The 14872-nt window shown below is 43.4% G+C and overlaps 1 protein-coding gene across 2 annotated transcripts in view; it reads right to left on the bottom strand.

The window, feature by feature from the left end:
- Positions 1 to 14872, bottom strand: part of PIGK (phosphatidylinositol glycan anchor biosynthesis class K) — a 168387-nt gene that overhangs the window by 70693 nt on the left and 82822 nt on the right. The window lies entirely within an intron of this gene.

The raw sequence follows: 14872 nt of genomic DNA, 5'->3' as shown, positions 1-14872 counted from the left end.
TGCACTTGCCATTCTGTAATCCACTAGTAATTTCTTACCTGGAGAACTGTAAGTGATTAATTTCTGCCAATCCATTTATCCTAAACCAGCTCAACCTCACAAGGCAGGATGAAAACTATAAAACCCTACAACACATTTTCATCAGTAAATAATAAATACACCTGTTCCTTCCATTCCTTAGAGCTTTTTAAATACACACACACACACACACGGCCTGAAAAATTATAGTAGTAATCTGTATTCTCAAAGGCCATGCAAGAAAGTCAGCATAACAGTAATTTTAAAAGAATTACTAATTTAACAAAAAGAATAACTTTGCTGTTGGAATTGGGATGGCTTAGAAGAAATATTTTCCCATCTTGGTGATATCCCAGTTTTTAAAACTGGTAATTAAAAAACAGGGTGCAATCCTATAATGGAGATATGCCAGCTGAGGGCCTACAGCATCCTTCCCCAACCTGGTGCCTGTCAGGAGCGCCCTAGCGGCCTCTTACAGTCCCCTCCAATAGCCAACTCAAGACACAGACAAAAAGGATTCTTTCCAAGGCTTTATTCCTTTACAACTTAATGACTCTTTCACACGCTAATCACCAGCGACTAAGCAAGGAACTGCACAGGAGTAGTTAGCAGAGTAGCCTAAACTCCAGGTAAGGCAGTTGGTCCCTGTTTGAAGGAGAAGAGCAGGAAACCTCTGAACTTATGGGCTATGGAGAGGTCCGCCCTCTTACCCTTGGGTCCTCCAGCACGACCGTTGTTTTAGCGCCAAGTGAGCAGAGCGCCTCCTCTTGGCGCCCTCCATCTGGCGCCGCTCCCTGCGTCTGCGCCGAGCGTCCAGCAAGGCCCCCTCCCCCAGCAGATGGGGCCCTTCAGATCCTGTTCCTGCTGCCGATGGCACGACTTTATGAAAATATCACCCACAGGTTTCAATGGGGAAAAGGAAAAAACCAAAACAGCCCCTCCTCTCCACCAATCCTGCCCACTTCGCACTGACAATCTATAGCAGGGTAGCAAACCCCTTTTTGCCCAGGGGCTGAATTCAAATTTGGGAAGGGTCTCAGGAGCTGCATTCCAGCAATATGTAGGGCTAAGGGCACAGTGCAGTGCCAAGGACAGATGTAATTCTTACCTATTTGGACATTTTCCCATCAAGCATACAAAACACAGCTCAATTCTAAGAAAGCCTACTCGGGAGTAAGCCCCGTATAACACTTCTCATCCTGCAAAAGCACAGTTCAATTCTATGCAAGGTATTTAAAATTTAATTGCCTTTAAATACCCTGTTATCTCCAATCACTGATCAGAGACAGCAGAAGATGCATGCAGGTTGAATGGGGAATCCCCAAGGGATGCATCCAGATGATCCCTATCTCTGGATTATAGGATTTGATGTAATACTACAACTTATCACAGCACACGAAGTGGGAGACCATAACACAGATAATAAGTCATGCAACCTGGAGCTATATGTCTTTGGCTCCAGGTAGTGAAGACATAGAGCACACAAAGGACAACTCACTGATAGGTATTATAAAAAGAGTACTTAACACAAATAAGCTGGGTCCATAACAGATATTTTATTTATTTAATCCATTTCTTAGCTGCCATTCAAGACCATAGTCTTATGAAGGCAGCTTGCAGCATAAAAACAAAACAAATATATTAATAAAAACATATTAAATAAACAATTTAAATAAAACCAGTGTCAATAATACACCATCACTAAATATCCATCAGCATTGAATATTTTTTTAAAAAATTAAAAGCCAAGGAGAACAGATGAGTTTTTAAAACCCTCTTAAAAGCAGCCAGAGATGAGCTAGCAATTTCTCTCTCAGGAGGGAATTCCACAGAGTAGGGGCCACCACTACAAAGGCCCTCTGTCTAGTGCCTGCCAACCTTACTGATCTTGGTGGCAGGCCAATGAGCAGAGCTCCCAAAGATGATCTTAAAATGCAGCAAGGTGCATATGGCTGCAGGTGGTTCTTCAAACAACCTGGACCCAAACTATTTAGAGCTTTAAAGTCAAAATCAGCATTTTTTAGTTGGGCTCAGAAATGCCCCGGGAACCAGTGCAGCTGGTACCGGATTGGTGCTATATGATCTGACTGTCTAGTCCCAACAAGAACATGAGCGGCTGCATCTTGTACTACAGTGAGTACATTATTAACACTTTTCTTCCTAGAACTCTTACAGGTACTCTGTCTCACAACTAGTCACAAACACCCAACTGCAACCCCCATCCTGCTCTTACATCTGGAGATTACCCACACAGATAAGGAAGGACAGGAGGTATCAATGCTACAAAGAATAACTACTGCAGCTGTCTTCCCAACACCCTCATACGTGAAAACTGTGCCTTGCTAACATTGGTGAAACAATCTTTCCTGCCCAATGGTTAGAAGCAGTGCCTCCCACAACAGGAGACATAAGGGTAAGTATTTACCATCACATGCCGGTATGCCTACCATTGGCAAATGCTGCTAGCTCCATTCCAACCATTGCTACTATTGGCCAAACACTCATGAGCACCTTTGGCTTATAGCCTGCATGTACAGAGCAGAACGAACAGTTGCTACATACACAGAGATTTACTGTGACTCCCTACATTACCTCAGTCACTGCAGTCTGCCCACCAATGGGAGGGAGGCTAAGGCAAATTCACTGGCAGAGCACTCAGGGGACACCATTCTGTCTTTCCTCTCATTTGCACACTGTGCATCGAGGTTCAGGGACCATGTCTTCTAGCTATTAACTATTGCTGGTTACTCCCTCCATTTCTCCCTTTACTCTCCATAGTCAGCTCTCCAACAGTGAAGCAAACAGGACCCACTGCAGACCCAGTCCGCTGCAGACCAGAAGCAAGGCCCACCCCACAGCATAACTAGCATCGGTGAAGAGAGCAGTACCAGCCATTCTTCTGCCGTGTAATGGAGCCACGGCTTGCAGGGACGCAGCACCCCCTATTTTTTTTTATTTGCAGGGATGTTGATACCATCTGCCCCCTGCCCCCCCCCCCAGACTTCCCTGTTCCTTCTGAGCTTAGCTGCAATTCTCATAGTAACTGGGGGGTGAAAGAATTTTCCCAAGGACATTATATTGTTCCCTGCTGTAATGGGAAGTATTTTGCAGTGGCTTGGTCTTGAATGGGCGATTAATACAAATTAGTTTTACAAAAGACCTGCTCCTGGTGAAGATGACAACTGCTAGAACTGATCTGTTAATACGGGTGAACACAGCTGCCTACATTTTTGGGGTCTCTTTGGAACGTGGCTATGGGTACTGTCATGATGAGCGCCTGCACTTCAAATTTTACCTCTACATCACTGTTGCCAACCTACTTGTCCCAGACAGACTCTTGCACCCTTGCAAGCTTCATGACAGGCAGTTTTGCAACAGGCAATGACAGACAGTTATGACAGAAATTTATGTAACAGCATCTCCCCCTCCTCTTTGCTGGGAGTCTATAGAATATGTTGCATGTTACACAACCATTGTACAAACATAAGTGTCTTGTTCTCCCCCCAACCCCCCCGGCTCCCTGGTCATAAATGAGCATAGGATTACTCTGCCCATTAACTAAGGCTGCAATTCTATCCACACTTACTTGAAAGTAAGTCCCATTTAACTCAGTGGGGCTTACTTCTCAGTAAACATGCATATAAGCAGCCTTCATAGTCTCGCACACTGAAAAGGTCTCACTCATTGATTCACAAATGCAAGATTCTGAGGAGCTGACAGAGCCCTCCTGCTTTCAACAAAATCCTCAAGGATCCAAGTTATTTTTACATAATTCCATATGCCAAAATGTGAACTGCAATATTGGATATTATGATCATTGCTTATTATTCTGCAAGCAAGAAAGACCAAATTTAAAACCTGGAATACAACATGATCTAGCTGTGTAAACCTTCCAATGCCACTCTAAATAGGAAAATAGATCCTACCATTCCAATTTTTTGTTCCTCTCAGAATGTAAATGAAGTTGCTCCTTCATAAAACCCTAAATACTTGTGCCAACTTACTTTTTTTCCCTGCTGAGCAGCAAGTCACAGTTAGTTAGATTAATTTGAAAACAAAAAGATAGAGTTCTTAATGCTAAACAGGTTAGATAGTCTTAGCATCAAATCCAAATTAGCACAAAGAGCATTAATTGGAAAGCTCTTTGTGCTGTGTTGCCCCCAAACTATGAACTACAATTGACCCCACTCTTTTGGCCTTTAGAAAGTATGTAAAGCCACATCTTTCCAATTTAGGCTGTCAAAATGTGTAGTTTTAATGTTTTCACCGTTTTACTCTTTTTTATTGTTTAAGGTTTTATTGCTTTAAATTGTGGAGCACTGCCTTGATGGCTTCTTCACAGATAAACAACGACAACAACGTTTTCCTGATATTTTACATATTTAGCATTGGGGGGAAGGGGGAGTGGCTGTTTTCTCCCAGTACAAATGCAAACAAATATTTCATGAAAGGGCAATATCTAAGGGCCCAAAGAAGCCAGGGAACACCGAAACTAGGATTGCTGATTAAGCTTCTATGTTCAAATTGTATTTATGCCGCTCCTCACAATAGCAACATCATTGGGAAAAGCAAATGACCAGCAGTAATATACTGGTACAACTCTTGAAGCAGTATATGGAGCTGGCTTTCACAAATGCAGTCACTATCATAAGTATTGTTAGGGTAGCTCACTCAACCTTTGTGCCACAGCACAAAATTGTTGTGCACCTAGTACTTCCTCAGGTAAGCTAAGGAAAGCAGGGCTCTTTAGGGCCCCAGAAAACAGCATCCAAATGGTCATCTAATGTTACAGGGGCCTCAGCCCCTGGAACTGCTGACATGGCAGAATCAGCCAAACTTATCTATCATCCCCCTCCAAAGCAACACAATGTTCCTTTGGCAAGATGGTGAGATCCTGATGTGCCCAACGGGGATGTTCCTGGGCTCAGCTTCCTGATAAGTACCAAAAAAAGGCCAGTAAATAGACAAGGTCAGTGGTGGAGAGATGACCAAATTCACTAGAGACCAAGTTTAGCTTTCTGCCAAAATTGGCTCTAGAAATACTCCACAATGGCCTAAACCAGGTTCACTTCTAGTAAATGTCAAAGATGCTCAGTCATTTCTGGAAAAGGGGTGTTGAAAGCTAATGTGTTCAACCTATTGTTCACACACCTATTGTGAAACACAAATTAGAATACAATACCAAAATGATAAGAATTACATCCATTGAGTTTTAGGAAAACTCCATCTCCTTTTGGGCTGTCCAAACAAGATGAAAACTGAGTGTCAGTTAAGATTTCTAGTGCATGTGGTTGTTAAAAATTATGTGGCACTATAATCAATAAATAGGACATTAAAACAAAGGAGATGAAATACTGTGCTAGCTTACAATATGTGGGTAAAAAGTTTTCAAAATTCATTTGTGTGGCCCTTGTGCTTAAGTGCTTTCCCTTCTGGGATTTACATCTTCAATACATAGGAGGGGAAATTACTTTTTTAAAAGCTCAAACAGCATTTAGCAATCTAAAGAACACCTACCCATAAAGCCACAGTATGCAATTTCCAAACATTCATACTCAGCAAAATCAAAAGGAGTTGCCTCTAGAACAAAGCCACACACTCTGCTTAAATACAGTGATCAGACTAAATTATATACATTCATGCTTCAGTCTTTTCAGGTAGAAACCAGTTCAGCAACAAAAAGGGGGGGGGATCCATTTCCTCTATTGTCCTCTCACTCAGAAAACAGCTTGACTGTTTATTTCTTAAAGCCAAGCTCCTCTTCACCACTCAGATAAATTTCAGGGGAGGTAGCGAACAGAACATTACATTCCAAATGAGAACTATGGATTTGAAAATATATGTAATGGCATGAACAGTTAACTGTAACTGCTTTAGCCTCCTGTACAATTAGTACTAAACTTAACATTTATCTTTTTGTGACAGGAGCTCCTGCCATTAAATGAAATCATGCTCTCTTACTAATGTGGTTACAACCCACAGAGCAGTATATTAGTAGACCTGAATTACAACGCTGCACATGAATGGATTCTAGTGGCAACAAAAAAAACCACTAAGTTAAAAACGGCTGGAATGCCAGGACACATATAGTGTTCTGAACCCATAATGTGCTTTATTTACTACTTATGCATTTTGTGTGTGTGTGTGTGTGTGTGTGTGTTTAAGTGCGTGTGTATTATATATATTTATGTGATGTCATAAAAGACATACACGATGTAAAAAAAATCCTTAAGTGTTTCTTTGCTGTTTTTATTCATATAAAAAGTAGAAATCTCTTGGACATATATATCACGACTAACAGATTATACAAATAATGGAGCAATTGGAGATACACAGCACATGGTCAGGAAAAGTATCCAAAATGAACAAGCACAAAGGAGAAAACTTGTGCCTAAAAATTAATGTTTCTACAAGACTGAGAATACTAGATATTACTGCACATATGGAGTATAGTGGAACAGTTGGATTAACAACACCCCTCCCTTCCAAACCAACAGCAATCTTTTGTACATTATTAACACATCCTCCCTAAAGTCTCAGCAACTGGTTTTCTCTCCATCACTGCTAAATTCATTCTTTTTAAAATGATGATACTTCCAAACGTTTAAAACAATCAGTAGCTGTAATAAAAAGACTGATCCAACAAATGCTCATACTGAAGTAATCTGTCAACACCAGTGTAAGTAATCAGTACAATGCCTGCTTAGGTTACAGTCCTAGGTAATCCTCAGATTATCACCTTTCAGTTCACCTTAGAACTGAAATTGCAGTAACTAACATTACCAGCCCAACTTGATCGCAGATTCTATGGTTGCATTTGGATGCAACACTAAACTATGGTTTAGGGCTACAACAAGTTTTGGGCTCATGCACTCCCCTGCTCCCCTTAATTTTAACTATGATTTATGTAGACAAGCCAGCTTCATAAATCTGCAGTTTGTCTATGCTTGGATGTAACACCAATTTACGGGTAGCCAACAGCAAAAGTTTCTAAACTCGTAGCTGTTGTGGAGGCAGAGGGAGCTCTCAAGCCCAAGGCTTGCACAGGCACATTCTTGAAATACTTAACTATGGTTTATCATTATGTCCAAACGACGTTATTATGCCTGACCTGGAACTAATTAGAACAAGCCAACATCAAACTGTAGTTTATGAACCTGGCTTGTTCAAGTCAACCAGAATTAAAACTAGCTGCAGTTCCTGATTTGGACAAACTGTGGTTAGTTGAAAACAGAAGCAAATGCTTCTACTCTCATCCTTCCAGAGAAGACCACTGGAGAGGGGAGAGGAGAGGAGGCTCATACACACAACACTAAGCTGTCATTTAAAGTATTTTTTAAACTGAAATTTAGCATTATGTCCAAATGAGATCTATGAGTTTGCTGTGATCCACCAGGTCTTCAAATGTCTCAGAACTAACCAGTAAGGCACAATCACCAAACACCTCTTTCCACACACTTTTTAGATAGACTGCGTACTACCAAGTTTGAATTTCCCACTGCATTACTGAGTTACATGCATTAATATGTGGCCTTCAAAGAGTCACAGATCAGCAGAACTGCGTCAGGTCAACACAAAGGGGAAAGAGCAGATTTGTAATGATCACTTAATTTGTTTTTTGTAGCACACTAGCAGACCTCTCATGATAATTTCTGTGAACTACCCAGAGAGCTTTGGCTATTGGGTGGTATAGAAATGTTATGAATGAATGGATGGATGCTGATGCTGTTGTTGTTATCATTACTTCACTAAGTTAACAAGAATTAATATACTGCACTGAGAAAAACCATCAGTCAAAACAGAGCCACATTACAGTGGCCAGCTGTTTACAGATGGCTCTGATACTTTCCTTGATGGTAATCTCCAAGAGATGAAGGCCCAAGCCCAGGAACATGCATGCTCTCCACTGCACAAACAGCACTTTGGGTGACCATTTGTGTGAGTTTTTTTCAGTGCTGTGCATGTGGTCTCTGCTACACCAGAGGGAGACATGGGAGATGCCCCCAATTACTGGGTGAAGGAATCAAGCAAGCTGTAGATTCTGACTCAACAAGAACAGTCATAGAATGATAGAATAGTAGGGTTGGAAGGGGCCTATAAACTCGAGTCCAACCCCCTGCTCAATGCAGGAATCTAAGGAAACATTCCAAGAACATGGGGTGAAGATCTATCTCCCATCTGGGTAGAGCTCTAGAGGCACCATCACGCTTCAGAATGAGCAGTAGCTCTGACAGGATGAGTTTTAACCCAAATACAGTCCATGTCAAGATGAACATCCAGCCCACTTTTTTGAATCTTTCTAGCAGATGCAATTGACTTTTGCTGGAAGGGAGAGGATTTCTAAGGCCTCTTCTCCATCCCTCACCTTCAGCAAATATCATTTCAGCGTCAGTAACTGGGACAAGAGTGCCCAGACTGGGCATGTGAGCTTCTTACTCCGAGGTCTAGGGGAGTGACGGAAATAATCCTAGCTCAGCACAGTGGTGGCTGTTGGCTCTGATTTTGGTGGAGTTGTGATTCCATTCTGGGTTCCAGTCAGAACCAGCAAGGTGCTGAATAGGTTTCAGCACCTATTTCTTGCATCAGGAGGGCAGAAGTTTGAAAAAAGCTCACCTAGGCCTTGAGGCAGGACCTCCTCAAATGATTTTGCAGCCTGTTCCAGTTCCAACAAACTCTTCTTCATGGCACCATGGTTAAAGTGTCAGAGGAGGACTAGGGAGATGCAGGTTCAAATCCCTGCTCAGCCATATAACTCACAGGGAAGCTTTGAGCCAGTCAAAACATCTAAGAGCCATGCAGTACTTTAAAGACCAATAAATTTATTATAGTATATGCCAGTCTTTCCCAATTACCCCCTCCAGATGTTTTGGACTTCAATTCACATAAGCCCCAGCCAACATGCCCAATGGTCAGGAATGCTGGAAGTTATCGTCAGTCATGAACTGAGGCATCCTTCATACAGGTTCTCAAATGCATGTGATCTGATTCCACATAGTGCAATCCTACATTATTGACATACATGTAGGAATAAGGTAACATTGATCTGGTTTGGACAACACAGCAACCCACAGTGGGTTGTCACCCTTAGAATCATAGAAACATAGAATAGTAGGGCTGGAAGGGGCCTACAAGGCCATCGAGTCCAACCCCCTGCTCAATGCAGGAATCCAAGTCAGAGCATCCCTGACAGATGGCTGTCCAGCCTTGTCTTGAACGCCTCCAGTGTGGGAGAGCCCACCACCTCCCCAGGTCATTGGTTCCATTGTCATATTGCTCTAACAGTCAGGAAGTTTTTCCGGATGTTCAGCCGGAATCTGGCTTCCTGTAACTTGAGCCCATTATTCCGTGTCCTGCACTCTGGGATGATCAAGAAGAGATCCTGGCCTTCTTCTCTGTGATAACATTTCAAGTACTTGAAGAGTGCTATCATATATCCCCTCAGTCTTCTCTTCCCAAGGCTAAACATGCCCAGTTCTTTCAGTCTCTATTCATAGGGCTTTGTTTCCAGTCCCCTGATCATCTTCATTGCCCTCCTCTGAACCCTCTCCAGTTTGTCTGCATCCTTCTTAAAGTGTGGTGCCCAGAACTGGACACAGTACTCCAGATGAGGCCTAACCAGTGCTGAGTAGAGGGGAACTAGTACTTCCCGGGATTTGGAAGCTATGCTTCTATTAATGCAGCCCAAAAGAGCATTTGCCTTTTTTGCAGCCACATCACATTGCTGGGTCATATTCAGCTTGTGATCGACAACAATTCCAAGATCTTTCTCGCTTGTAGTGTTGTTGAGCCACGTATCCCCCATCTTCTAACTGTACATTTGGTTTTTTTTTCCTAGGTGCAGAACTTGGCATTTATCCCTATTAAATGTCATTCTGTTGTTTTCTGCCCAGCGCTCCAGTCTATCCAGATCACTTTGAATTTTGTTTCTGTCTTCCAAAGTATTAGCTATCCCGCCCAATTTTGTGTCATCTGCAAATGTGATCAGCATTCCCTGCACCTCCTCCTCCAAGTCATTAATAAAAATGTTGAAGAGCACTGGGCCCAGGACTGAGCCCTGCAGTACTCCACTCGTTACCTCTCCCCAGTTTGAGATGGTCCCATTGATAAGCACTCTTTGAGTCCGATTCTGTAGCCAACTGTGGATCCACTGGATCGTTGTTTCATCTAGCTCACTTTGAGCTAGTTTGCTCATCAGGATATCATGGGGCACTTTGTCGAAAGCTTTGCTGAAGTCGAGGTATATGATGTCTACAGCATTCCCATGGTCCACAAGGGACGTTACTTGATCAAAAAATGAGATCAGATTTTTCTGGCAGGACTTGTTTTTGACAAATCCATGTTGGCTTCGAGTAATCACGGCATTGTTTTCAAGATGCTTCCAGATGGATTGTTTTATCATCTGCTCCAGAATTTTCCCAGGGATTGATGTCAGACTGACTGGTCTGTAGTTCCCAGGTTCCTCCTTTTTACCCTTTTTGAAGATAGGGACAACATTAGCCCTCATCCAGTCATCTGGCACTTCCCTCGTTCTCCATGATTTCTCAAAGAGAATAGACAGCGGTTCTGAGAGTTCTTCTGCCAGTTCCTTTATTACTCTAGGATGCAGTTCATCAGGCCCTGGAGATTTGAACTCATTCAAAGTAATTAAGTGTTCCTTGACCATATGCCTATCAATCTCAAGCTGCAGTCCTGCCCCTTCAGCCTGTACTTCGCCTTTGCCAGGGGGGTCATAGACCCTCTTTTGGGAGAAGACTGAGCCAAAGTAGGAATTGAGCACCTCTGCCTTTTCTTTGTCATCTGTTACCGTTTTGCCATCCTTATTTAATAGCTGAACAACCATTTCTTTCCTCTGCCTTTTACTATGCACGTAGCTGAAGAAAGCTTTTTTGTTGTTTTTAGCATCCCTCGCTAACCTCAGCTCGTTCTCAGCTTTAACCTTCCTGACGCCATCCCTGCAATTCTGTGCTACCTGCCTGTACTCTTCCTTTGTTACTTGGCCTTCTTTCCACTTCCTATATGTGTCCTTTTTTGTTTTCAGGTCATCCCTAAGCTTTTCGTGAAGCCACATTGGCTTCTTCTGTTGTCTTCCACCTTTTCTTCTTGTTGGAATTGTTTGTGATTGTGCCTTGAGAATTTCCGTTTTTAAAAGCTCCCACCCATCTTGGACTCCTTTTCTTGTTAGCGTCACTTGATCATTGTTCTTACTGATCATTGTTCTGAGTTTATTAAAATCAGCTTTCCTAAAATCCAGGGTACGTGTTTGACTACACTCGGCTTTTGCTTCCCTTAGAACCAAAAACTCAAGTACAACATGGTCGCTTTCCCCCAGAGTTCCTGTAACTGCTACTTTACCCACTAAGTCATCTCTGTTGGCTAGGATCAAGTCAAGGATAGCCGATCCTCTAGTTCCTTCCTCTACTTTCTGTAGGAGGAAGTTATCCACCACACAAGTCAGGAATTTCCTGGAGGGGCCATGTTTTGCAGAATTTGTCTCCCAACAAATATCGGGGAAATTGAAGTCCCCCATTACTACTACATCATACTTCCTTAAAACATTGGCTATTTGCTTTTCAAAAGTTTCATCCTCGTCTTCTCCTTGGTTGGGTGGCTGGTAGTAGACTCTGACCATCAGATTCCTTTCATTCTTTGCTCCATTTATTTCAACCCAGATGCTCTCGATGGGGCTACCAAGCTCCTCCTCCTGTATTTCTGTGCAGAGATATGTATTTTTCACATACAGTGCAACCCCACCTCCCTTTCTGTTCCTCCTGTTCTTTTTGAACAAGTTATATCCTTCAATTGCTGTATTCCAGTCATGAGAGTCATCCCACCAAGTCTCAGTTATGCCTATCAAGTCATAATTTCCCTCCTGTATTAAGAGTTCAAGTTCATTCTGCTTGTTTCCCATACTCTGGGCATTAGTATATAGTCATCGAAGACCATGTGCTTCATAGTCTGGCTTTCTTCATACATGTGTCTGAAGACTATTATTGGGCGCTATCAGAGCTGTTCTCTCCGTTGCAGTGCATGCACCTACATCCATTGTTACCCCCAACATTACATCTCCCTTCCCCATAGGATTCAGTTTAAAGCCCTCCTGATGAAGTTCTTCATGCTGTGGCCAAACACATTCTTCCCATCCTTTGTGAGGTGCAACCCGTCCCTTGCCAACAGCCCATCTTCCAGGAAGTATAGCCCGTGGTCCAGAATCCAAATCTCTCCCGTCGGCACCACCTTCGTAGCCAGTCATTCACCCAGAGTATTTTTCGTTCCCTTTCTATCCCTCTTCTAACTACTGGAAGGATGGATGACAAAACTATCTGGGCCCCAAAGGTCTTGAGTTTCCTTCCCAAAGCTTCAAAGTCTGACGTGATTTCTTCGTAGCTCCGCTTGGTGGTATCATTTGTTCCCGCATGGATGAGAAGAAAGGGATACCTGTCAGTGGGCTTTATGAGTGCAGGCAACCTTTCAGTCACGTCTCTAATTCGTCCTCCCGGGAGACAACATACCTGGCGAGTCCACGGGTCTTCGCGACATACTTGGGTCTCGATCCCACGCAGCAAGGAGTCTCCCACTACTACCACTCTTCTCTTCTTGTTGTAGGCCTGGGTTTCATCGCCTCTGCTTGACTGTCCTTCAGCCTCTTGCTCACTCTCATGTAGGTTCCCCTGTGATTCTTCCTCTGCAGGCTGTCCTCCAGTCTCATCCGCAAGTACCTGGAATCGGTTCCACAGCTCCACTGCTTCCACTGGTGCAGAGTGGCGTCTAGTTCTTCTTCTCCTAACTGTCACCCTTTTCCAAGGAGTATCCTCTACTCCATTTTTCTTCACCTCAGCATTTCCCACTGCCTCAGCTTGCTGTTGCTCTTCAAGCTTCTGGTCTTCCCTTTGCTGCTGTAGTTCCCCCATTCTGTCCAAGAACTCTTCACGTTCTCTTATTCCCTGGAGGGTTGACAGTCGCCGCTCCAGTCCACTTACTTTTTCTTCCAGCAGCGTGATCAACTTGCACTTGTTGCAGGTGTAGGCCATGTTGTTCTCAGGCAAGAAAACAAACATTGCACACACCTTGCAGGTCACCACCACTGGAGAGTCCTGTCCTTCCATTGCCTCTTTTCCCTGTGTCTAGCTTTGTGATTGTTCTAGACTAACCTGTGCCTGCTCCTCTACTCAGTAGAGGTTAAAAGCAGAGTCCCACTGGTGTGGAAGTGTGTGTTACAAGACAAATAAATGGAGAAAAGTTAAGTTTAAGTTAAACAAGAGAAGTTGTTTGTTACAGGGTGGCTTGTCGTGCATGACTTCCTCAGCGTGGTTTGTTAACCACACACAAGCCACCCAGAGAACCCATGGCTTCTTGTTGGGTTGTTCAGGGTGACTTGTTGTCAGGGTGGTTTGTTGTGATATCTGAACCCATCGGAGTGGCTTGTGCATATTTTATCAGAAAAGGCTAGAGAGCCCCTTGGCAAAAGTGATTAAAAACCCAGCCTCTCCTCACAGTGCCCTCCCTGTCCCACCTCCTCCAGCTTAGCATTCATTTGACAGCAACCAGCTTTATCCCCTTGTGAGCTGAATTAGCACAGCCATGCATGTATCCTACATAAGTGTGCATGCCCGCAATTCAGGACCATAGCAATTGGGGGGGGGGCAGATTTAAGCTTTCCCCCTGTTTTCATGCTGAAATACCTCCATGGGGGGTTAAAAAGGGGGGAAACCTCATTTTTACCACACTTAGCCAGAGGTAAGTCAGTCATACATACACACATAGCTGTGCTAAGAAGAGGAACAGGTTGCGAGAGCAGCCAAGGAGACTTTTTTTTTAAGTGTTGAAGAAAGAAAATAAAACCCTCAGCCACCTTGTCCTAAAAAGTAAAGTAAGCCCCCCACCCCCACCCAAAGATATGGCAAACATATGTCAACACACGTGTTTCTCAAGGCAAGAAAAGAAGGGGAAGAATCTCATCACAGCAGGAGTACAGAGGAGTTGTGCCGCAAAGGCCCCTGGGATACTTGGTGGGAGTAGGCGAGAGGATAGAGTGAGAAACAAACCATGGTAAGCCAGTGAGCACATGATCATCTGTTGGCAGCAGTGTGGCTTAGCGAGCAATTAACCAACCCACCATGGCTTGTTTCCAGTGTGGCTTATCATGATGGACGAACAGGTCCATTGTATTCTGAGGTAATTGCATGGGTCTTTCCCATACATTTGGCACCCTGCCAGGAGATGAGGTATTGATTAGGTGACAGAGCCACATGGTTGCCTGTGCTCACAGTCTCATTATTCACATACACTCCACTGCAGCATGGGATCATACCACACAGATGTATCTCCTGCACCAATGGGAGCATGTCTGAAGGAGATCCCCTGCATGCACAGCGTTTCTATAGTATTCGTACACCATAAATGTATTGTATGGCAGGGATCCACAAATTTTGGCTGGTCTTGGTAGCCCATAATTATTTCTAGGTGATGCCTGACTTTGTTTCTTGCTCCACAGAAGCAAAGTGCATCTCTTTTGTATCTGCTGCCAGTTGAGGGATGGTTTATTTGTTATTTGTTTAGAAGGGTGAAATGGTCAGTGGAGTCTTGCATGGACTTGACATCCCTTGCCTCCAACCAAGACTGTTCCTGCAGCCTGGAGCCATTATGAAATGAGGTGTTCTACCAGGTTTTTTTTAAATTAAATGGCAATTTTAAATGTTTAATATTTCTATGGTGAAGAATACCAAAAACATTTCCTCCTGGGTCCCAGGAATTAAACTTCTGGCTGCTACTGACAATAATACAACTGTATTTGTGGAAACCAGAATGCTTGTGGGATTCACTGCAATCGAGAGGCACAGTAAAGAGACCTCAAAAT

This window comes from Heloderma suspectum, chromosome 4 (genome assembly GCF_057233095.1).
Source record: "Heloderma suspectum isolate Gila_16-S chromosome 4, 16-S_ref, whole genome shotgun sequence".
Taxonomy (NCBI): Eukaryota; Metazoa; Chordata; class Lepidosauria; order Squamata; family Helodermatidae; genus Heloderma; species Heloderma suspectum.
This window is presented reverse-complemented; position numbering and strand designations above follow the sequence as displayed.